Source organism: Erpetoichthys calabaricus, chromosome 2, assembly GCF_900747795.2.
Source record: "Erpetoichthys calabaricus chromosome 2, fErpCal1.3, whole genome shotgun sequence".
In the NCBI taxonomy this organism is placed as follows: domain Eukaryota; kingdom Metazoa; phylum Chordata; class Cladistia; order Polypteriformes; family Polypteridae; genus Erpetoichthys; species Erpetoichthys calabaricus.
In genome coordinates, this window is record NC_041395.2 from 92,744,250 (window position 1) to 92,769,390 (window position 25,141).

The 25,141-nt window shown below is 38.4% G+C and overlaps 1 protein-coding gene across 5 annotated transcripts in view; it reads right to left on the bottom strand.

The window, feature by feature from the left end:
• gatad2b (GATA zinc finger domain containing 2B) overlaps positions 1-25,141 on the bottom strand; it is a 234,465-nt gene that overhangs the window by 140,738 nt on the left and 68,586 nt on the right. Inside the window, exon 1 of one of the 5 annotated variants that reach the window (XM_051922809.1) lies at positions 12,372-12,641. The exons of 1 other annotated variant lie outside the window; for it this stretch is intronic. The gene's annotated coding sequence lies outside the window, so the exon portion shown is untranslated. Of the gene's footprint in view, positions 1-12,371; positions 12,642-25,141 lie in introns of those variants that run through there. 3 more of the 5 variants (XM_051922807.1, XM_051922808.1, XM_028794121.2) reach the window with 3 other exon arrangements.

Sequence of the window (25,141 nt, forward strand, 5' to 3'; positions counted from 1 at the left end):
GAACTTCGCGGTTTCGGTTCACGTTCTTCATCGTCAAAGTTGAAGTGGCCTGTGCTGAAGCTCTGGAACCACTTAAAAACCATCGTCTTCTTTGGAGCATTCTTCTTGAAGATGCGAGAAAGTTTTTGGCAGCACTCTTTAGCTGTTAAACCATCAGAAAAGTCGTAAAAAATCATCACTCGAAAGTCACGCACGCACTGAGTCAGGAGCTTTGCCTCTAGCGCCGGCTGTGCACTCTCAGTTCGTTTGCTTCTCCTGTTCATTCTGAAGGAAGAGAGGGAGCAAAACATCTGAACAAAAACATGCAACCACTTGAATAATCCCTCTACGCAGCAGAACAGGTTTCGACATGCTGACACTCGACAAACGATAAAATTCCGCGCGGAACCCAGACAACCCTCGTACATACATATACATTTACATCATTTAGCAGACGCTCTTATCCAGAGCGACTTACAACAGCGTTTGTTAGTTTTTTCGCATACCCCTTGGGGTCAGAACGCAGGGTCAGCCATTGTACAGCGCCCCCTGGAGCAATTACAGGTTAAGGGCCTTGCTCAAGGGCCCAGCAGAGTAGGATCTCTTTTGGCAGTGACGGGGATTCGAACCGGCAACCTTCGGGATACCAGCGCAGATCCTTAGCCTCAGAGCCACCACTCCGCCCCATACACATACATATATACATACATACACACACACACAATCAATTAATTGGTACTGGCAATTAAATATACCTGTACTTATAAGTTTTAATCATTTTAATCATTAATTGATTAAAATCAAAATTAATTTTTAATCATACATTTATAATATTAATACAGGTTTTTTTTTTTCTTCAGTGCATCAGCTAGACATTCATAATTCTTCGGGTGTAATTCTAATTATTAATATGGATTAACATTTTAATAATGCAGTATTTGTTTTTACCAAAACCTATACTGTATGACACACAGCAACTAATAATATACAGAGTACAAATCTTTTAAAAAGCCGCAAATGTATCAAATGCTCATAAGTTGTTTATCAAGAAGACACAAGACCAACATGCTTAATAGGTTTACAGTATATGTAAAAGTCACATTTTTCTGTTAAGCTTACAAGACTATTGTTTACTTGAATACAGTAATCCCTCCTCCATCGCGGGGGTTGCGTTCCAGAGCCACCCGCGAAATAAGAAAATCCGCGAAGTAGAAACCATATGTTTATATGGTTATTTTTATATATTTTAAGCCCTTATAAACTCTCCCACACTATTACAAACATTTCACGCACAATTATACAGCATAAACCCTTTGTATTCTCTTAGATATTAGGTAAGATTCGTTGAAATTATGTATACATACAGTAAAACCTAAATATTATTTTAAAGATATCAAGCGTCTCCGATATCACATATGTTACAGCCATTACGACAGACAGACCACCAGCAATAAATACGTACAACGCAAGAAAAATTGTATACAGTAAAATGTGTGTACAGTGACACTAAACTATGTACATGTAATAAGTACTGTACGTAAATAATTATGGTTACTCACCAACAATGACATGACGACTTGTCCGATAATGATGAGTTTAATTTTACTGCACAACAAAGGAGAGCGTTGCAGCTCTTCTAAAGGAGCCTCTTCAGGCGACTGTTTAGCACCGCCGTTGTTCTTCTTCCATCACTCTTCAATCCAAATCCCTAGAGCAGATTCCATCCAGACTACTGCCTTATCACGTCCACTTGCAACTCATTTTGCGCCCTGGTTAAAAGACACTGCGGCCGTAGATCTTATATGCTTTTCCTCCTTTTTAAATAAAAAGAATCGTGGACTCATCGTGTAGCTGTTTCCTTCCTTCAACATATCTAAAACTTTTACCTTTTCTGCAATCATTTGCATCTTCTGTTGGCGCTTGTGCACGTTAATGTTGAATGAGTGAGATTACACTTCCTGGTTAATGCAGCACACAGGAACTTAACCGCGTGCTCTGATTGGGTAGCTTCTCAGCCATCCGCCAATAGCGTCCCTTGTTTCAATTCAAATGCGTCCCTTGTTTCAATTCAAATGGGCAAATCAACTGAGGAAGCACACGTACTGTAGACCGCAGACATCCGCGAAGCAGTGAAAAATCTGCGATATATATTCACATATGCTTACATTTAAAATCCGCCGTGGAGTGAAGCCGCGAAAGACGAAGTGCGATATAGCGAGGGATCACTGTATTCACGGGGGAGAGATGTACTTGTATCACAAAGAGCCGCTGCCACTTGCAGTTTCATGTGGGGACCACCCCCCTCCTTTTCCCCAGCTGACTGAATGTCACTGCTCCACTCCAAATGTGCTGAATAGGTTGACTGGACACTCTATATTGACCCCCGTATGGATGGTTTAGGTGTGTGTGTGTGTGTGCGTGCGTGGGTGACTAGCTCTGGTGCCCTGTCCAGGGCTGTTTTTTACTCTGCGCCCAGATCTGCCAGGAAGGGCAGTGTCTCCACCCCATGAATCAGAACTGGAAGAAGCTGGCACAATAATGTATGAATGTTTTAAGTTTTTTTCCAGATGTGAAATGCAAGAAAAAAAGCAACAATAAATAAATAAAAACACACTAAACCTATGAGGTGCAAGCGCAACAGAAGGCAGGAGAAGATATATGAATTGCAGCAGAGAAGCCCCAATCTGCTATAAAAAATGCAATGTTTCTCTGTGTCCAAAGGTGAACAGAAATTGTTTCAAGGACTGACATGAAAAACAATTTTCAAAGTAAAGGTTAGGAGTACATAATTACAGTAGAAAGTTGTTGCTTCAGAGTATGATAAGCAGATCATATATGTTATACAGTAGAATATATATGTTATACAGAAGATCGGAGTATTACATTCTTTTTAAGTCTGAATGAAAACCTGATTATTAGGTGGTTACCTACCAGGGTAACACTTGTGGTTGGCAGGCCAGTCAGTTTTCACCCTGCCAAATAAGTGAACCAACCGCCATGGTGCAGCATCCAAGGCTCTGCATCAGGCACTAACATCTGAGGTGTGATCCTGACGATCAAACACCTGACAAGCCCCAATAAGGGTGAAACACGTGTCATGTACTCTTTGTATTATTTGGCAGATACTGTATTACATATCTATGATTTGCTTCTCGCAACTGAGAGGACGTGGCAGATGTTTGCCGACTAGCTGAACAACCACAAGTGTTACCTGGTAGGTAACCAGCTAATAATCAGATTGCAATTCAGACTTAAAAAGAATGTAATACTCCGATCTTCACCCTGCCAAAGCAAACCAGCTGCTGTGGCTCAGAGTCCGATGTTTTGACTTAGGCGCCGAAGTCCAAGGTTCGATCCCCGCAAGGGGATGCAAAAGTGAGTACACCTGACGAGCCCCAATAAGGGCAAAACACGTGACATGTCCACTTTTTATTATTTGGAAGACACTGAATTATTATACATATAACCCTAACACAAATATTTTTTTGGGAGATAAGTTCCTATAACATGTAATTTCAGATATTGCTGTTACATTTGTTTTAAAATTTGGAGTGTTACACTCATCACTCCTCAACCATTTTCAGCTCCTGTTCATTTTTGGATATGTAATTTAGGCACAATATTGCCAAAAAACCCTAACAAAAGGGATTAAAGAACTCCATTCTGCAAGTGGCATTAACCTACACCTTCAACGAAGGAATAACTGAATTCTACTTCAAGATTAAATAGTTATTAAAGGACATCCTATCCAGACACGTGCTTCAGTATTTGAACATGTCAGCCGTTCAATATGCAAATTTGTAAATCACTAACCAAATAGTTATATAAAAAACAAATTGCCTTTCGATAAGCTGCAGAAGCAATCCTAGCACAAATGGCCACAGTATGTTTCAATGTTAGCCATACTTTTGACTTTGAACAGAGGGTATGTGCAATGATTTAAAACTTTTTGCCAAGCCTCCTTCTTGCAGCAACAGCAGACCCTTTTTTTTACTTTGAGGCGGATTAAAAGTCGTGGCACAAAGGCAACCAAGGTTCACAATTCTACGACTTTCTCAACATCTGTCTATATTACCCCTCTGCTGCCCCATATTCAACTCGGCAACAATTAGCTAAATGCCGTGCACCATTCTTCAGTAGATTGTTCTAAACATAATAAATTAGGTTTGCTGCTTTTGCATAAATTAGTGCTGGGCAGTATACCGGTTCATACCGAAAACTGTTTTTTATTTTTGTTATGATATGGACTTTTCTTATACCGCAACACTGGTTTAAATTGCCTGATTGTGCCTGATGACACAGAAGAACTTTTGTTGGAAAAAGGATACACGTCTGTTGTCTGGAGATACTTTGGATTTAAAAGGTTGGATGTGGACCATTATGTTCAAATGTGTGAATACTGTTTCTATACTACTGGATAATACTGCAAGCCAAGTTGTACTTGTTTTATTTTTTTCAATACTGTGTAATGTACCTGGGTACTGTGTAATACTGTGACGACATGCTGACTTTATTCTCGACATTTCCACTTTAATCTCGACGCTTATGACGAGAATAAAGTGGACATGTTGACTTCATTCTCGACATTTCTACTTTATTCTCGCCGTTTGTCGAGATTAAAGTCGACATGTTAACTTTATTCTCGTAATTTGTTATTAGAGTATCGTAAACTAAACTTCACCTTAAAGTAAATATTTAATTTACTAGATTTTCTCAAACCCTGTCATAAGTTATGTAGCACATTAAATGCTTTGTGTTAAGTGTTCCCGGAGCCTTATTAATCGTTACGTCTTAAACTGACTTCCTCTTGCACTAAGAGGAGGTGCAGGCAGCACACAGAATACATTAATTTCATGATATTCCTGTTCCCTGAACATTTAGAATGCTAATATAAATACTTGATATAATTTTCATGATGAAATGCATTAAAGCAGGTATTAATCGTGGGGGGAACAGTGGCATGGAGATTGCACTGCTGCTTCGCAGCAATGGGGTCCCAGTTGTTCCCTGCTTTGAATTTGCATGCTTTTCTGGTGGGTTTACTCAGCGTGCTTCAGTTTCCTTTCAAAGTCATGTAGGATGTGGGGTTTTGTTATGCTATATTAACCCTGCTAGTGTATGTATTGCTCGTATTCACCCTGCGATGTGCTGGCGCCACGTTCAGGATTTGCTCCTGCCTCACAAACAATGCTTGCTGGGATGGGCGCAACCCTGAATGGATGGCATAATTAAACATGCACAGTTAGGTCCATAAATATTTGGACAGAGACAACTTTTTTCTAATTTTGATTCTGTACATAACCACAATGAATTTTAAATGAAACAACTCAGATGCAGTTGAAGTGCAGACTTTCAGCTTTAATTCAGTGGGGTGAACAAAACGATTGCATAAAAATGTGAGGCAACTAAAGCATTTTTTTTAACACAATCCCTTCATTTCAGGGGCTCAAAAGTAATTGGACAAATTAAATAACTGGAAATAAAATGTTCATTTCTAATACTTGGTTGAAAAACCTTTGCTAACAATGATAGCCTGAAGTCTTGAACTCATGGACATCACCAGATGCTGGATTCCTCCTTTTTAATACTCTGCCAGGCCTTTACTGCAGCGGCTTTCAGTTGCTGTTTGTTTGTGGGTCTTTCTGTTCAAAGTTTAGTCTTCAACAATGAAAAGCAGTGAAATGCATGCTCAACTGGGTTAAGATCAGGTGACTGACTTGGCCATTCAAGAATTTCCCACTTCTTTGCTTTAATAAACTCCTGGGTTGCTTTGGCTGTATGTTTTGGGTCATTGTCCATCCGTATCATGAAATGCCGCCCAATCAATTTGACTGCATTTAGCTGGATTTGAGCAGACAGTATGTCTCTGAACACCTTAGAATTCATTTGGCTGCTTCTATCCTGTGTCACATCATCAATAAACACTAGTGTCCCAGTGCCACTGGCAGCCATGCACGCCCAAGCCATCACACTGCCTCCACCGTGTTTTACAGATGATGAGGTAAGCTTTGGATAATGAGCTGTTCCACGCCTTCTCCATACTTTTTTCTTGCCATCATTCTGTCAGAGGTTGATCTTGGTTTCATCTGTCCAAAGAATGTTTTCCAGAACTGTGCTGGCTTTTTTAGATGTTCTTTAGCAAAGTTCAATCTAGCCTTTCTATTCTTGAGGCTTATGAGTGGCTTGCACCTTGCAGTGCACCCTCTGTATTTACTTTCATGCAGTCTTCTCTTTATGGTAGACTTGGATATCAATATGCCTACCCCCTGGAGAGTGTTGTTCACTTGGTTGGCTGTTGTGAAGGGTTTCTCTTCACCATGGAAATGATTCTGCGATCATCCACCACTGTTCTCTTCCGTGGACGTCCAGGTCTTTTTGCATTGCATTGTTCACCAGTGCTTGCTTTCTTTCTCAGGGTGTACCAAACTGTAGATTTTGCCACTCGTAATATTGTAGCAATTTCTCGCATGGATTTTTTTCTGTTTTCGCAGCTTAACCCTTTGCGGTCGTTAGGCCAGAAAACTGGCCTTAGTAAAATGTGCGCTATAGGTCGTCAGGCCACCGCTGGTGGCCCTGCAAGTTTCTGACCGATTTGCACAGTCGCCTGGTCGAGAAAAGTGGCCTCTGTTATTCCTACGTGCTTGAAAAAAATAACTGCTGTAATTATTGGTGTTTTTTCAATAATTAATTACGACTAATGTAGCGTGACGTTGAAAATTAAATACGACTGCAAAGGGTTAAGGATGGCATCTTTCACCTGTATGAAGAGCTCCTTTGACCGCATGTTGTCTGTTCACAGCAAAATCTTCCACATGCAAGCACCACACCTCAAATCAACTCCAGGCCTTTTATCTGCTTAATTGATAATGACATAATGATGGACTTGCCCACACCTGCCCATGAAATAGCCTTTGAGTCAATTGTCCAATTACTTTTGAGCCCCTGAAATGAAGGGAATGTGTTAAAAAATGCTTTAGTTGCCTCACATTTTTATGCAATCATTTTGTTCACCCTACTAAATTGAAGCTGAAAGTCTGCACTTCAACTGTATCTGAGTTGTTTCATTTAAAATTCATTGTGGTAATGTACAGAACCAAAATTAGAAAAAAGTTGCCTCTGTTCAAATATTTATGGACCTAACTGTATAACGAAGATTTTTTTTTAAAGTTCTGAACACTCCGTGGTCTAAGTTTATAACTACGTTTAATTTCACAACGACGTTTATCGTGTGGTGATTGGTTATGAGGAGAAAGAAAAAGGAAAGATAGGAATTGCGGGTTTGGTACATCAGACAGACAGCACGCATGCAATAAAGAAAGTCAGCTCGAAGAACATGCATTGAATTCTGTGTTCATGTCTCTGACCACCAGATCACAAACCCAATATTTACACAATATTTAAGTTAAACCTGTGTGATACCCATTCATACATCCAGTTTTTTGGTGCCTCGTCACACCTGCCATAAAGTTCTCTACACTGAACGTACACCTGGGGACCCCTTACTGTGAGGGAGCAGCACTACCGTGCATGCTTAATACCTGCTGTAATGCATTTCATCATGAAAATTTATCTTAGCATTCTACATTTTCAGAGAGCAGGAATATCATGAAGTGAATGTATTCTGTGCGGCAATCGCTGCAGGCACCTCCTCTTAGTGCAGAGAAAGTCAGTTTAAGAAGCACGTAGCGATTAACAACTGGGTCGGGGAACACAACACAAAGCATTCAATGTGCTACCTTAAATTATGACAGGATTTGAGAAAATCTAGTAAATTAAACATGGAACTTTAATCTTGACATATATTTTTGTTTTTTTTTTCTTCACTGTGGCCCTAATACGCTTCCGTAGGGCTATACCACAAATAGCATTATAAATGCAAGTTGCAGTTTTATTATTTATGTATATAGCAAGGTCCACATTAATGCAGTTTGCCTTAATGATGGTTCAGTTGGTAAAGATGTCATCACCAAGTTGCATTTGTTTTATTTTATTTTAATTTGGTGAATACTGTGTAATGCACCTGGGCTTTGAAGTCTTGGAAGTAATAGTATTATTACTGGAAGTTGTACTATTATTTATTGTATTGTTATTATTTATTAGTTTAAATATTATGCAGTTTAATGATGGTAAAAGTTGCTTAAAAAGTCACTTTAACGTGTCAGTGAACAGAGATTGTTAACATTAACAAAGTGTAGTTGGTTTACAAAAAATATTTACTATTTATGACTTTTCTAAGACATGTTCAGTGCAATACAACTTTTGACAAGCACCTCTGGATATTCTAAATGCCTCTTTGGGTGGTTGAAAATATGTTGTCAAAATTTTAGTTTAAGTTGTTTGCAAACTTTGTTCAATAAAAAGGTTCTATATTTTGACTGCATCTGTCATGCAATGTGATTCCTTCTCTTCATTAGTGCCACCCCCCCTTGAAAACTATCACTTTATGGGGCCATGCAAACCTGTATTAATACTTGAGTGCACATTAAAATGTTTTTTTGTACAATGTACAATTCTCATGACAGTGGAAAAGGTTATTGTTAGCCAGTAATTGCAGTGGAAAATGTGGTTAACATCCACTCATGCATGGGGAAAAAAATACCGTCCAATACCGTGAAACCGGTATAATTTTGAAAAATATCGTGATATAAAATTTTGGTCATACCGCCCAGCACTAGTATAAATATTTAATACTTCATGTCTGTCTGTCTATTGCTTGACTCATACTTTTGATATTTTGTGGTGTTCTTACAGTTTATAGTGGTCTAACAAATATGTCTTTCACACTACCAGAAGACTGATATTTATTGAAGTACTTTAAAACAGTGTAACAAGAAGGAATTTGTCCTCACCATGATATCTTAATTTTAATGCAAAGCCGCCTTTAAATCTAAACCTGCAACTGAGGTGCAATGTATGCCGTAAAGGTGAACACTTAATGAGGAACCAACCAGTATGACCACTGTAACTGGCACTATATTGACTCGTCCCTCAAAAAGCCTTGAAAACCATCATATCACTGTGCCACAACTCCCATTTTCATTTTGACATTTGAAACCAGCCCTTCACCTCAGAACCTCGTCTTTCATTTCCTCCTTTCTACCCCTTTCGTTTTCGTATACAAATCTTTGCTGTCAGTGTATTCAGTTTAATTATTTCACTGGTTGCGAGATGTGAAGTGGCAATGCTTATTATATTATAGTGCCACACAAACAAAAACTTTACATGATGCATCAGTGGCACTGTTTCACATACTGCAAGGCCACAAAAAAAGCCTGCTATTTAGTGTACTATCACTCGTTACAGAATTTACACTTGGATAAAATTGGTTAATTTTACCATAAATTATGTAGCAACTCATAACATACATGTCCGCACCCCATAATTTAAGAAACACTAATATATGCAAATGATACGCAAAATACTACAGCAACAACTGTTGTCACTTTTGCAATGACCCCTATCTTCCTCTTGCTCAGCACTTCTTCAAGCTTAGTCCCTCTCCAGTCCAAATTCTTTCAGTTTTTAAATTCACCCACAGAGCCGACCCTGGCCACTAAAAATCCTTTAATTCCAAGTGACCAAAGAGATGCTGCATTAATATTTTCAGGCTGCTTGCTGTTATACAATCTTAATGAGAGAATAGTAATTATTGATTACTGGCTAAAATCCGGGACTTTGAAATGCAACAACAGATTGCATTATTTTTCACATAAATACTTAAGTTGTAACTGTAACAGAGAATTATGCTGACAACAGTCTGTTGGCCACAGGTAGTCTGCTGTACCTTTAGACTTCAGCAACACAGTCCTCAGTCTAAAAATACTTTTAGGTACCACTGACTTATATGAAAGAAGGTTTATTTTGATTGGATCAATATTATGTTTACTGCTTAACTTTTGACTTTTTCTTAATAAAAAAGAAAGGAAACTAAATCTATAAAATGCTTCATAAATATTTTTTTCTGCGATTGATTAAACTAAATAGATCACTTCAATATTCTGATAAGGTAAGATGTAATTTTAAAGATTTTTGCAAAATGCACTTATACATTTATAAAATGTCCACCGGTTACTGTTCAGTAAGGGCAAAAATTGCCCCATTCTGCTGATAGGCATATTGTTCTGTACATATAATGCATATGCCACTGTGCTAAAGTACAATATTACTCAGCATCACAGTGTTTGAATTAGCCACATAATTCAGGAAGCTGCCTCCATTTCTATCCTAATATAAGAAAAGAGGGATGAAGGCTAAAGACATACAAGAGGAAAGACAGCTCATTGCACACAAGACTAAAGTTAGCTACTTTTAAGTAAGTGATTTCGCTCACTAATCTTATACTTTTAGTTTCTATAAAGTAAACTTTAATAAAATATTTTCTGATAAATTGGCACTTATCTACATTGCCCAAAATGAACGTATGCAGCTACATGTCAGATAATGGTTCTTAAATCAATGGGTCAGTTTGAATTCAGTTCTGTTGTTGTTCAGGACTCTAAAGCAACATGCTTGCTTCACCACTTTGGTTTCTATATTAACAATAAAAAGTTACTAACAGCATCTGTCATAGTTCCAGTTTGCTTTCAGTATGGGGTGCTCATGCATCAAAGAAGTCATGAAAGGGCGCCTGAACATTTGGGTCATACATGACCCTTGACCACTCTACTGCCTGCCTCTGCAATCTGTTTAAATATGATTTCACTTCTCTTAATTAAGTGATGTAGGTTGATGTTGGTGAATGCAAGACTGACAAAAATGTTTTTATCATCAATACTATAGTATTCATTAGTAGTTGCATACATTACCACATGGTTTGTAGTCAGACGTTTCTTTCAAGTACACTTACAAATTGTCAAAAACCAAATATTAATGCAAAGATATAAACTGTACTGCACCTGTTTATTCTAATTCATTACCACTACAAGTCTGAAGCACTTACCATAAGATTTATACATGGGAAAACTAGATAGCATAAAACACAAGTTTTAAGGATAAGGACGGGATGTGGGGTAACTGAAAAAACAAATAGAGACATGTGGCACCTGTCTATCTCAGAGTACACTCACTCATAAAGGGCTAATGTAGTGTTACCAATTTATGTATCCAATATGCAGAAGGAAACCTAAAGAAAATTGTTGCGGACATGCTAAATCTGTTTCATTTATAAAAAAAAAAAAATCAAAAATGACAAGAAGTACTGAAACTGATATAGACCCATAAAACTGAATGGATCAGTAAAGTGAAAGAAAATAAAATTGGATATAAATTACTGAGAAGTGTTTCTCAGGTACAATATCAATAGAACTAGATGTTTACAATGGCATGTAAACATCTATAAATAAAAAATTATCTGACACAAGACTGAAGTTAATACAGAAGGAACCAAAGAGATCTTTAAGCAAAGTTACAGAAATTGTTTAAAAGCTTAACAACATGGAAATGTTGACATGTTAAAATGAAATGACATAAAGAATGTACATTTTATACCCACTTAAGAGTTACTGTTTCTTTAATTCAAAGAAAGCTAGTTAATTGAACCTTCCAATGAAACCATTTACTGAGACTACCGATAAAAAAAAATCTAGCCAATGAGGCTCTTTCTGGAGTGTCACTATGTGAGCTGCTACAGCAGCTCTCTCTTCCTCTGCATACACACACATACAAATGCGCATGTGCACACACATACACACAGACTAATTTACAATAGTCACAGAGAGCTGCTGGCATTGTGCCAAGCTTCAAAACAGCCAGTCGCCTCCATTCACAATGTCGAGTGAGCAAATAAGAGAGGCCGGTTCTGCGTGTGTGTGCGTGCGTGTGTGGAGGTGGGGGTCTAGAGAGTTGTTCCTAAATGCTCTCCAGCCTGCACACTGCTATTACTACACTTAATCATTCCCGCAGGTCCAAACAGACAAAAGACACAGTTCAATGCCAATCCGACAGCCCATACCACCCCCCACCAAACCCAATCTTCAGGCCCATTCTCAGAGCAAATGCCTTTCTATCACTGAAATGTTTCTGAGGACAAGCAGCTGTTAATTTAGATAATTTTTCAATCTTTTCAAACCTTTATTCACATCTGCACAATCTGGGGAAAATAATATAGTGTAAGACATCAGATTTATATTGAAAACAGGCATCAGCAAAGGGGGGGGGGGGGGGGGCGTACTGCAGCCATCCATCTACCTAGACATGCGCCAAGATTCTACGGTACCAAAATAAAGCGCTTTTGTTTCTCCCTCGCTGTCACCACCAAGAACGCCACATAACATTTAACCACATAACAGACGCAACAACAAAAGACCAGATCAGAGGCACAGCCCTTCCACAGTTCCTCCTTTAATAAAAAAGCTATGACTATTGGATGTTCAAAAAAAAAAAAAAATACTTACTTCCTAGGCCTTTAAAAATACAAGACGTGGACAGAAGATTGGTGTTTCCTAGTGCTCTCCCTCTCTCTCTCTCTCTTTTTGTTTTGGAAAGGTGGAGAAGGAAAGGGTAAGGGTAGGGGGGAGGGGGTTATGAGACCTGACGATAAAGCTAACAAAACAAGACAAGACTGAGAGAGAGAGCGAGAGAGAGAGAGAGAGGGGGAATGAGAGAGAGAGAGAGAAAGAGAGAGAGAGTGTCTCAAAGAGAGGACAAGACAGACTGCTAGTGAGAACGCCTATCGGCAGCAGCTCTGTGGGCGGCACCTTCCGTTTATGCCAGCCTCTAACCTCTAGGGATCTGTGGGGGTTTAAAAAAATTCCTTCTCTGTGTATGTACATATATATTACATGCACAAATCCTCAAGTCGGACACCTCCCAGACAATCATTTGTGTTTCAGTTACTTTTAAAGGGCCAGTGCTGGTTGCTGTTCAGTTTCTAACTAAATATATTAGACATCCTTGCCTGAAAGATTTACATTTTGGAAAAGGAATAAAAAAATAAAAAAAAACCCTGAGTAAGGAAGACTTCAAAATGATTGAAAGGATCCCTTATTTTCAAAAACAATGTCATCATGGAGCCCAATTTATAGGAAATGGTTTTAATGATAAATGAAAAGTTTTAGACAGGTGCAATTTCTGCATATCATCGCCTCCTTATAAAGGAATGATTGAGTCAATTTATAAACCTCACATGTTTACAGTTAATTTAAGAGTATAAGAGTTTAGTCAAGCAGTCCATCCAAGAAACAAGAAAAAGACAATTTTAAAGCTGTATTCACCCAGTTTGTTTGGCAAAACAACAACATAGCTACCTGCTGCATCATTTTCAGCACTTTTATTCAAACACTATTTAAGATTTGCTTCATATGTTCAACTTTTCATTCAATTACTTTTCACACTTATTTTTTCCAATATCAGAGTCAACCCTGGAGGAAAACAACCCCGAAAGGGCACACACCATCATACACCAAAGACAGGAAAACCAGGAAAAATGTAAACTTAATCATAAGACAACCTGTGTACCAACAGGAAGCCTGTGGGGACATGGGTAAAGCCTAAAAATCCCACACAGCAAATGGGTCTGTGAATCCATATTTCTGAATTTGTGAGGGTGCAGTGGAAGCCACAGTGTAACTATACCAAACATGCCTTATACAGCTCCTTCACATTTAGAAGAAGGTAAAGAAGTGATGCATTCCATCATCCATCCATTGTATCCCGCTTATCCGAGGTTGGGTCGCGGGGGCTGCAGCTTGAGCAGAGATGCCCAGACTTCCCTCTCCCCGGCCACTTCTTCTAGCTCTTCCGGGAGAATCCCAAGGCGTTCCCAAGCCAGTCAAGAGACGTAGTCCCTCCAACGTGTCCTGGGTCTTCCCCGGGGCCTCCTCCCGGTTAGACGTGCCTGGAACACCTCACCAGGGAGGCATCCAGGAGGCATCCTGATCAGATGCCTGAGCCACCTCATCTGACTCCTCTCGATGCGGAGGAGCAGCGGCTCTACTCTGAGCCCCTCCCGGATGACTGAGCTTCTCACCCTATCTTTAAGGGAAAGCCCAGACACCCTGCGGAGGAAACTCATTTCAGCCGCTTGTATTCGCAATCTCGTTCTTTCAGTCACTACCCATAGTTCATGACCATAGGTGAGGGTGGGAACATAGATCGACTGGTAAATTGAGAGCTTCGCCTTGCGGCTCAGCTCCTTTTTCACCACGACAGACCGATGCAGAGCCCGCATTACTGCGGATGCCGCACCGATCCGCCTGTCGATCTCACACTCCATTCTTCCCTCACTCGTGAACAAGACCCCGAGATACTTGAACTCCTCCACTTGGGGCAGGATCTCGCTACCAACCCTGAGAGGGCACTCCACCCTTTTCCGGCTGCATTCCATCATAATCTACTAAATTAAAGAGTCTTGCATCTAACTTATTTAAAGCAGATAATTACATAGCTGAATTTAGGCAGCAGCTATTCAAAGTGTAATTCTTAACTGACAGAAATAAGGAATGCTAGATACTATATACAGTATACATTTTCAGTTAATAGTTAAGGCATTTTCTAAATTTATTGGCTGGTGTCCTGCAGTAGTCACCAATAACTTCTAAATGGTTCGAAAATCACCATTAATAAACATAATACAAGCTGAGGTTTACTAGGCCTGTGAATGCAGCTACAGTTTTCCAAAGAAAGCTTAGTACTTGAACAATTAAAGCAGCAACATCAGAATCATGCAACTAGCAGGAAACATCCCATCACTAACTGTTAAACTTAAAACTGCCCAGCTGTTCTAAAGAAAAGGAAAGAAAATCAAATTCTAAAAACTCTAATCTGAATGAAATATACATGATCTCTTGATAATGCAAGGCCCTTAATGAAAGGACAGCAGCACCCTTTGCTAGTTACCATGGCAATGATCTTCTCTATTTTTAAACTCTACTAATCAATCCCAGTTCTGCCGCTTGTTAATAACAGAGTCAAAGATGGATGCAGCCATTACATGCAGATAATAGTGAAAAACGGACTGCCATTTCAATCTTTTTACAAAAGTAAACTATAAGCAATAAATTATTACAAAAAGAAACAACAGATAAATATTGCAAATTTCTCCTGTATACAGCAGTATTTCTGTATTTCTTCAAAAGATTAAATGTTTCCCAAGTGATGCATACAGATGCTGAATCAAGACAGACAACAACCCTGGTGATATGAAATTCCAAATGATGTACATTAGAATAAAAACAGGTTTAGAAGAGGCTTTAGTCGGTATTAAAAATAAAAACCAACTACAGCATTGTTTTACTGCTTAGTAGACTTTAAATACACAAATCAGTCAAATTACTTTTATGGTAATATTAATGAACACAAGTAAACTATGAATTAAATCTATACAGTATCAAGGAAACAGTAATAGAGAGAATAACCTCACATCCTTTGTAGCAATATGCAAAAGGACAAACCAATGAATGATAGAGTTGTTAAAGAAATTACAGTTTAAACAAGCCCAGATTTAGACGCATTATTAAATTTAAGAATTGCAATAAAGCTGGAAGATCTGACAGCATGGCATTACCCTTTCCACATTTAAAAAATTATGTCAGGTTAGCAAACCTCAACTGGGTAAACCAATTATTTAAAATTATCACAAAAAGAACTGTATGATTTATCAAGACAAAAAAAAAAAAAAAAAAAAAACTTACCTAGAATGCAAAAACGGGTAAATTCACCTTCAACACACTATGTCAATAAAACACCTGAATGTCTTGTTTTATGTACCACACCAACAAAAAGAAAATGCATAACTGTTGCACAAATTAAAAAATGCTATTCGCTGACAGTACATTTACAGCAAGTGTTGGACCGTCTTCCAACCTAGAAATCAAACTTATGTTTAAGTTTTGAATTTAAGCACAGAGTCAGATTAACAAGTTTAACATGGAATTCAAGGAGATCTCTTTGTAATACTTGACCAGAAACTTTAAAATTAAATCCAGCATGGATGATATGCAGAATCATACAGTCCAAAAACATGACTTCTGTACTCATCAAGACTGACTTTAACAGAAGGAAAAAAAAAAATCAGGAGTGGTCTCCCCTAGACTTTCTTATATACTCAGATATGGGGATTGATATTTGAGGAGTAAACTGCAAGAGACAATGATTATATTTTTATATTATGTACATTAAAGAACCATCAACAACAAACCAAATCAAATTAATAATATATTGGACAATTATTATAAAAGTAAAGTTGAATAAATCGGACTCTGCAGCTGCATGAATAAAGGGTAAGTACCTCTTCTGGCTAACAGAAATAGCCCAAAAGTTGATAGAAATCTACATTTTGTATCTAATACTTGTGTGCAAAATTTGGTTGACCTACCTGAAAGCATACTCAGGTCATCATGTTTACATACACACACACAGACACACACACAAGACATACAGTAATTCCAAAAATGGTATTTTTGAACTCAGGGAGGTCAAAATCTCAAAATTGAATTTTTGGAGGATTCCAATACTTTCCTCATACTTTTAATATGAGAAAGTCAGGGAGGTCTAAAACGTCGAGATTCATCAAAGTCTCGACATCAAATCTTAGGAAAATTACAATACTTTCTCTATACTTCTTATACGAGAAAGTAAAAATCCTGAAAGATGCTGTGACAAGTACTTCTTTCACACACATTTATGAAACATAATAATAGTAATAATAATTCATTACATTTATATAGCATGGTACGCACATGTTCTCCCAAGCAATGTCTTTGGAAGCCTGTGAAGTGGGTTCTTAGTGCTTGCAGCCTGTGTCAACCCTAATCCATACATCCATCCACTGCTTGAATATAGATAGATAGATAGATAGATAGATAGATAGATAGATAGATAGATAGATAGATAGATAGATAGATAGATAGATAGATAGATATGAAAGGCACTATATGATAGATAGATATTTATTGTCATTGTCACTTTTACAAAGGAACAACGAAATTGAAGGTGCAGTCGACTCAGTGTGAGGAATAAGAGTTAAAAAGACAAGAAGAGAGAAAATAATAAACAGAATAGTAATAAAAGTACTTTACAAAATATACAAATTGCACTTGTTGACTTAAGGTCTATTTTGCACATTGGAAGAATGATACGGAGCAGTTTTATTCTGAGTTCAGGGCCATGACTGCTTTTGGATAAAAGCTGTTTACAAGGCGGTTTGTCCTGGTTTTCATTGCTCTGTATCTCTTGCCCGATGGCAAAAGCTGGAAGAGGCAATGACCGGGATGTGATGAATCCTGTGAAATGTCTATTGCTTTATTGCGGTATCGGGAGGTGTAGATTTGTTCCAGAGTGGGGTGGGTACAACCAATTGTTGTCTCCACTGTCCTGATGACCTCGTGGAGCGCTTTCTTTTCTGAGGAAGTGCAGCTGCCGTACCACACACACAGTCCGTACGTGAGCACACTCTCGATGGAACAGTGATAAAAAGCAAGGAGCAGATTTTTGGGGAGATTGTATTTTCTGAGAATTCTCAGAAAGAACTGTCTCTGCTGCGCCTTCTTCAGCAGCTCCTTGGTGTTGGCGCTCCAAGTCAGGTCATTCTTCAGCTCAATACCCAGAAACCTGAACACCGGGACCCTCTCCACACAATGAACCGCCAATGATGAGTGGCTGGATGTCAGTTTTTTTTTTTTTCTAAAGTCAATAACAAGCTCCTTCATTTTTTTATTGTTGAGGAGCAGGTTATTGACTGTGCACCACTCTGAGAGCCGCTCCACCTCGTCCCTGCATGCCAGCTCACCTTCCTTGCCCGAGATGAGTCCGACCACCGCTGTGTCATCCGTGAACTTTATAATCTTGTTGCTATGGTGAGTGGGGACACAATCATATGTGTAGAGGGTGCAGAGGAGCGGGCTGAGCACACAACCCTGCGGCGTCCCGGTATTGAGGCTGAGAGCAGTGGATGTGTGGAGACCCAGCCAGACCCTCTGGGAGCGACCAGACAGGAAGTTCAGTGTCCAACTGCAGGTGAGTGATGGAAGTCCCAGATCTGCCAGTTTGGACACCAGTCGTTGTGGGAGAATATGGACAGTCCAGTGACGGATGTTAGAGACTAAAACCTAGTCCAGCAGGTTAGATACAATGTTATACTCGGGGCTCCAGACTAAAAAAATTACTTGGGAGCAAACAGATCCCAAAATTAAACATTTAGGAGCCAAATTACTTTAACAGTCTCCAAATTACAGAAACAAAGTAGTTCATATTAACATCAAAAATCATAAGTGTCCTCTGTGCTGTGCCTGCAAGACGTTTGTTTTTTTTTTTATAGACTCATTTAATTTATCCATTGTGACTGACCTCTGATTGTTAACTGATCTTCTGCTCAAACAATAAAAAAAATACACTTTGTTAGAATATCAAAACTGTATACAATAACATATTGAATGTCTATTTTGGAGATTCTGAATTAGTATCACTGACCATTAAAATATCAGTGTCACTTAACCATCAAGCATAATCTCAAATAAGCGCAAAACATTAGTGAAATCTGTATAGTAAGGTACTCTCATCAAGGTGAGCTCCCACAAACTATTTTAAAACAAGTCTGCAAACTGGCCTTTGATTATCAATTTGAGTGTTCTCCACTCAATCTGGACAAACTGTACATCATAACAGTGAAATGAAAGTACATGTTCTCCCATCTCTCCTCTTAGGAATGCACTATTCCACCTTATGAACCTACGTTAATGCTAACGCTGTTAGTCCCAAATTGCACAGATATTATCTTGCCAACAATGAGGCAGATCTCTGCATATTAAATATGTATTTAATTGTGTTTAATATTTCCTGGGTAAGGCCATGTTTAAGATTTGCGAACCCGATAAAACTGTTCACAGATACACCAATAGAAATATACAGTTTACAATCACATTATTTCTACAAGACGTGAGTGCAACAGTTTGTAGTGACCGAGATGTAATTTTCATTTGCAGTCCACCAGTATTTGCACTTTGTTTGTCTGCAATGTACCCAATAAAATCCAACACATGCTGCATAGTTATCACACATTTTTAATATATATCCATTCTGTCTTTTTCCATGTATACTGTATTTTGTAATTCCTTGCTTGTGATCATGTAAGCTATATTAAATTGTATTTTTAGTTCTTTAACTCCATTCTTGGGAGTTTTTTCACAAAGGCGAGACATGGACCTGACTGAAGGCATCTTCTTGGGGGCACACTTCACAATTATACAGTCCTGAGCATTTTTATGCTCATTGCTCTCTCTGAATTTTTTAGTTTATTTTTTGAAATGACTTGTCACCTTAAAAAGCTCAATTTTCCCTGAAATCTACTGATTGGCTTTAAAATAAATGTCGCAACACTGTCCTTGTTAAAATTGCTCAATTTAAATTGTCATTTTGATAAACTGTAGGCAATGCTCAGATTTATGTTTTATGTTTAACTCTACATGAATTGTAAGGATTAATTACAGTAGTCAAAGTCCACTAGGAGAAGCTATGCTTAGCCACTACAGATCAGCTAGAGCCTGCATTATATAGTGTGTAGCCTCCAACTTTGTTTATTTTTGCCAATAGTCAACATAATCTGCAGCCATGAAGTCATGAGTACTTTAACCTCTTCACAATAGGAAAAACATTGAAAACTTCATTAGGGAAGCCATTTATTTTTAAGAAAATCAAGTATATCTAGCAATGAAAGAAATACTTGACCACGTTTTAATAGAAGGCTCCCATATTATGAAATAATATAGAATAACATTCATAAAAACAGCAGCTCATTACAACTGACATCAATCATTGCATTCAACTGTTAGGTTTCAGTGTCTGTTAGTCCTACATCTAACATGTCATCAGTTATGAACAGATTTAAATACTGTAAGGGATCATCTGAATCCACCACATTTATTCTGCTCTCTGGAGACATAATAAGCAGCAGAAACGGTTCTTACACCATGTAGACTCAGAAGTAGGTCCATAATCCTATAGTTTGAGCACTACTGTCACCTTTATGGGCTTTGCATGCTTCAGTACCAACAGAAATATAATTTCTCTCACTGCCACTAACCACACAATTAATTGCTTTGTACTCCCTGTGGCTGCAAATGCTGTTCAAATAGCAAACTACTGTATCAACCAATAAAGCAGCTGCTGTTCATACCATTACAAATAAACTTGGGTATGATGATGTGTGCCGTGCCTACAAACAGTATTACTTATGAGTTAATCCTGTGCAAGTGACTAGTGGTGAATGGGGATGGCAATATAGCGGCTGATGATGTACTTAAGTAACGGCACATAACATCTGAGCAAATATCAACCCAGAAAAAGAAAGCTGTGGTGTCAGTCGCTAATGGTGACTAAACTTTAAATTCTTGTTGCAAATTATGTTTGTCACATTTACGACTATTTTAGTCACAGCCTGAAGCCCTATATACTCTACTGATGTGTTCAGATTGCAATAAGCTTCTGCCAAAGACATATTCTACAATATCTGTCTATGCTTGGTATAATTTTAATTTGGAAATGTCTCTACTCTTTGTAAAAGAGAGAGTATTCATTTAAGATAAAACCAATTCCTTCTACTTCAAAACTAATAATTTTTAAAAAAGAAGATGAAGAAGACAACATTACATTTACAGAGCGCTATTCTCACTACTCAAAGTATCATATAAAAAGTGGGAAACCACCTCAACCACCATGACCTGGATGATTTCTGTGCCATTACGTTCACCACACATTAGCTATTAGGTGGTGAAGGGGTGAGAGAGATAGCCATATAGAGACAAGGGGATGAATCACTAGGCCGTGGTGGGCAATTCAGCCTGGACATCAGGATACACTCTGCTCTTTATAAATGATTCCCAGGGATCTTTAATGACCACAGTGAATCAGGACCTCGGTTTTACAGCTCATACGAAGGATGGTACCATTTTTACTGTACAGCACCCCTATTACTGCACTGGGTCATTGCAATCGACACAAAAACTACAAGGTAAGCGCCCCCTGTTGGCCTCATCAACACCTCTTTCAGCAGCAACTCAAGCTTTTCCTAGATGGTCTCCTTTCTAAGTACTGGACAGGCCCGAACATGCTTAGCTTCAGGTGGATTATGAAAGTTACCGTAGATACTCGCGTATTAGTCGATCTTGCAGATAAGTCGAGTGTATTTTTTAAGCCAAAAATTACGCAATTTGTTATGACCCGCATATAAGTTGAGGGTAAAACTAATTATAAATAATTATAATTATGGCAATCGTTCGCATCTTCCATTGGCGCTTGGGCACGGCCTCTGAAGCAGTAGCAGGAGCAGATCGATTTGGAGCCATAACGAAGGGCTTAACTATGCACAAAGATAAACACAAAAGAGCACAAAAGTTATCCCTTTACACAGCGAAACACGTTGCTGCTGAATGAGTGAGACGAGACTTCCTGGTTAATGCAGCGGAATCGAATTTGGCGCTCCGTCGCTGAGCCAATCAGCACACAGGAACTTAACTGCTTGCTCTAATTGGGTAGCTTCTCAGCCATCCGCCAATAGCGTCCATTGTATGAAATCAACTGGGCAAACCAACTGAGGAAGCATGTACCAGAAGTAAAAAGACCCATTGCTGGCTTATAATTATTAAATTGTGTTGCCCCGCGGATAAGTCAACCCTGTTTTTTTTAATGAATTTTAAGGCATAAATGTTTGGACTAATACACGAGTATCTATGGTACATAATAGTGTATGTGTGTGTATAACAGAGTGAGTGATGTTAAGCTGCAGCAACTGTTTTGATTAGAACATGTTTCCAGCTTTCTGCTGGTTGTCATGAACTGCTAATGAACTTCATTTTATATTTTCAAATGTACACAATAAGGTGGACAAATAGCAGGTTCTGCTATTATGGCTTATTATATGAAACTCATTTCAATTAGTAACGAGATGGTGTTCAAAGTATGTAATATTTTGGAGTGGTAAAATTTTAAGTCATTGAAAAATGTGTAATTTGTAGATTATACAATGCATATACAGTATGTACAGCTGAAGTCAGAACTTTACATACAGTTAGGGTGAATTCTTTAAAAATTACTTTATAACCCCTCCACAGATTTTATGCAAACAAACTAGAAATCCAGTATATCATTTAAGACATCTATTTTGTGCAGGGCAACGGTAATCTTTTCCAACAGTGTTCAAAGATAGAGTATTTCACTTTTTATTGATTATATCACAATTCCAGTGGGTAGCATTGCCTTTAAATTGTTTATCTGTGTATGTAAACTTCTGACTTCAACTGTATGTATATAACTAAATTATGCACTCTTTTTCCATATCACAGAAGGAATAATTATCTAACATAATGAATTCTGTTACAATGGGAAACAAATCACGAGAGTTTGTATCCCAAGGTCACGAAGCCAACATGCCAAAGGATCCAAACTTTAAGACATACTATAGCAGTAAAAGCACATTTGCAAGATGAAAGCTATCTACTGATTGTAGTAATTATTACCTCATATGTAACTCTATAAAGTGCAGATGAACAATACCCAGTATGGGTTTAGAATAATTCCTGTGAAATGGACAGTGAAGTTGTGTCTTTTTGCTAGATCTTGCACTTAGGGATTGGATTTCCCTTACCATGTCAGGTATCTTTTCTTCACGGAGACCTACTGCTGTGGTACTGTTGGTATAATATGCACATATTAACAGGATCCACATATAAACCATTTAAAAGTGGAAATAATGGTATTAAAGAAGTAAACGTTTTTAAAGTTTACAAGCTGTATATTACTTGAAATATCCTTTGGTAGGTGACTTAAGGATACAAGTGACAACTATGGTGATGGTTTTCAATGTGCAATGCATTGAACAGTATCAGTCCTGCACAAGGTATACAAGTTGGTGAACCTAACAGCAACACTGCCTAGAAATGATCTAAAGAATACAAAAGTCAACACAATAGTTCATGGCTGCTTTTGATTAGTAAGCAATCAACTGCTGTGATGGAGCTGAGAAGAGAAAAGAGGATGTGACAGTCTTTCGTCAGAATGAACATGATGGACTCTCTTTTGAGAGAATTAGCTGTGGTTTCATACCAACTGCCATTATAATACAGTACTAGCCGATGCCCGCCGTAGCATACGGTGGTGTAAGAATAGGAATGGAAAACGGTGAGAAAGAAATTCAGAAATCAAGAAAAAATAAACACTTCTTGAAAGATGCAGTGTGCATGTAGAATTTCCGGCCAAGTAGGATTACATGTGAAAGTGATAAATAAATCAGGCTTTCCGAATTTACGTACTATGGCCATGGCATCCTGACAGTTTTTTCGCATGTATTTTGGACTTCCTGGAATTTGGATGGTAATATGATCATATTGCCTATACATACGTTGTTATTTTCAGCGTTTGCTTGCAATGCGTCTGTATTCAAACATTGTATTGTTCCACGCGCAGATCTTGTTGATGTAATCTGAGATAGTTGAGACGCGCGCCATCTGTTTTACCATACGCATCTATGATATACTGTTGGAATAGTTTGCCGCTGGAGTGCAAAATACTAAATGTACTCCTCATTGCTAATCTGTATGCGTAAAATTGGAATTGAGTAAGCCTTATTCGCTTGCCGGTTCTTTTATCGGGAATATGTTGTAAAGTTTTTTACCAGCCAATGTCTCAATAAGGGAATAAAAGTGGGTAAACCATAGGAACGTAATTCATATTGAGCGTGGAAATCTGTTTACAGGAGTTGCGTATGGGATAGATGCAAATGTCCCTTTCGGCAGGCGTTTCGCCATCTTCTCCGACGAAAATCGCTGCAATGTCGGGGCATTGTATCGTCGTAAATCCTGCCCAGGGTTTTCCTTGAAAACCATTTGTACAGATGCTGTTGGATTGGACGGAGCGATTTCATGCATGTGTTTGTATGATTTAGTGAAGGCGTTGATGGTTCTGAGCATGGAATCTAGCTGGAGAAGTACATTTTTGCTGCATGCTGAGTTTACTTTATTTTGTAAGCGTACTGTAGTAGCTTGCGCTGTGTCAAAAACATACAACTGTTCATATCCTGGAGAGGTAGAAGTGTTAGCGTAGAGTGGAGAGATTTGGTGATAAATTTGCCTGTGTATTTTAAAACAGTAGGGTCCGTGGCCAGGAGGTTGAGTTATCTATACACCCATGGAAGCAAACGCTAGAGAAGAGTTGTACTCTCAAATGTGTTCACGATAATTTTTAGTTTCTGATGTTTGCTGTGTAAGAAGCTGTTGTAAAGACACAGGTGGCTCCCGCAAAGGTGGTAAAACTACTTTACCGTTGTGGCAGCACCTCGAGTACTTGTTGGATGTATTACGCTCAGCAGGCCAGTATAGTGCATGACATGGAAGATGACGAATTGGAATCGAAAAATGCCGTGTCGGCTGCGTGTGGGCGGGACCGGTTTTGAAGTGGAAGCAGGATGAACCAGAAGAGAAATATATATAAGAGATAATGTGACACACACAAGGACTGTTGCATCTTTTACTACATGTGAATTCAGTAAAATCAGATGATCAGTGTCAATACTTATACAAAATACTAATACAAAACTAATAAACTACAAAAAATCAAACTTGATTTTTCTAGATAAAAACTGTTTTCTCCATATATCCTTAAATTAATCTTTTATACAAATAGGCTATAATCTAGTGCTTTGAACAAGTCCACAACCATAAACCACACAGTTATACTAATTTTTAATTTCCATCAAGAGTAGTAAACATACTATGACATTATTCGATATAAGACAAAATACAAGTATTGAAATTGAAACACATAGGAAGGTTTAAAGAAAGAGAAGAACACTGAATAAACAGAACAAAAATAAGGCTATGCTGCCAGTTTGTTTGTCAAGTGCCACATTAAGGTACATGCCTTCTAACTTTTTAATAGCACTGACCTTTTACTTCCACCACTAAGCCTCTCCTCCTGTGTTCTGCCCTGGTGATGTTTTAACCATTTTTACCAGTGTCCTATCTGGCAAGCCATGGACTCACTTTAAGGGTTGGGGTCAATATTACTGGTAAAACTCTCTCTTGTGGCTGCTGATCTTCCTGAAACCCTCAGCCTTTAGTTGCTCTTACAGTAGGATGGGTATGCCCACCTGGTGCTTCCATGCTGCTCAATCTATTAAAAGGACATACCTGTCCCATGTGTTCCGGGATTAAACCATGTACTTTATAACAGCCAGGAG